This window comes from Mesitornis unicolor, unplaced genomic scaffold, assembly GCF_000695765.1.
Source record: "Mesitornis unicolor isolate BGI_N332 unplaced genomic scaffold, ASM69576v1 scaffold21605, whole genome shotgun sequence".
Lineage (NCBI taxonomy): Eukaryota > Metazoa > Chordata > Aves > Mesitornithiformes > Mesitornithidae > Mesitornis > Mesitornis unicolor.
The window spans coordinates 616-840 of record NW_010183758.1 but is presented as its reverse complement, the minus strand read 5'-3'; positions in this window follow the sequence as shown (position 1 = coordinate 840).

Here is a 225-nt window from a genome sequence, read left to right as displayed (position 1 = left end):
GGTGCCGGTTCCCGTTTGCCGCGAGCCATTGACCAGGGACCAGTGGTTGGCCCTGTAGATCTCATAGGGCACTAATGGGGGAGGGATGAAGGGTTTTAGGGTCCGAAAAGGAGGGAGGGGACAATGTCCCCCCACACTAAGGTGTTGATGGACTGCACCTTCACCAGGCACGAGTGGTCGGCCCTGTAGATCTCATAGGGCACTAATTGGGTTGGATAAAGGGGT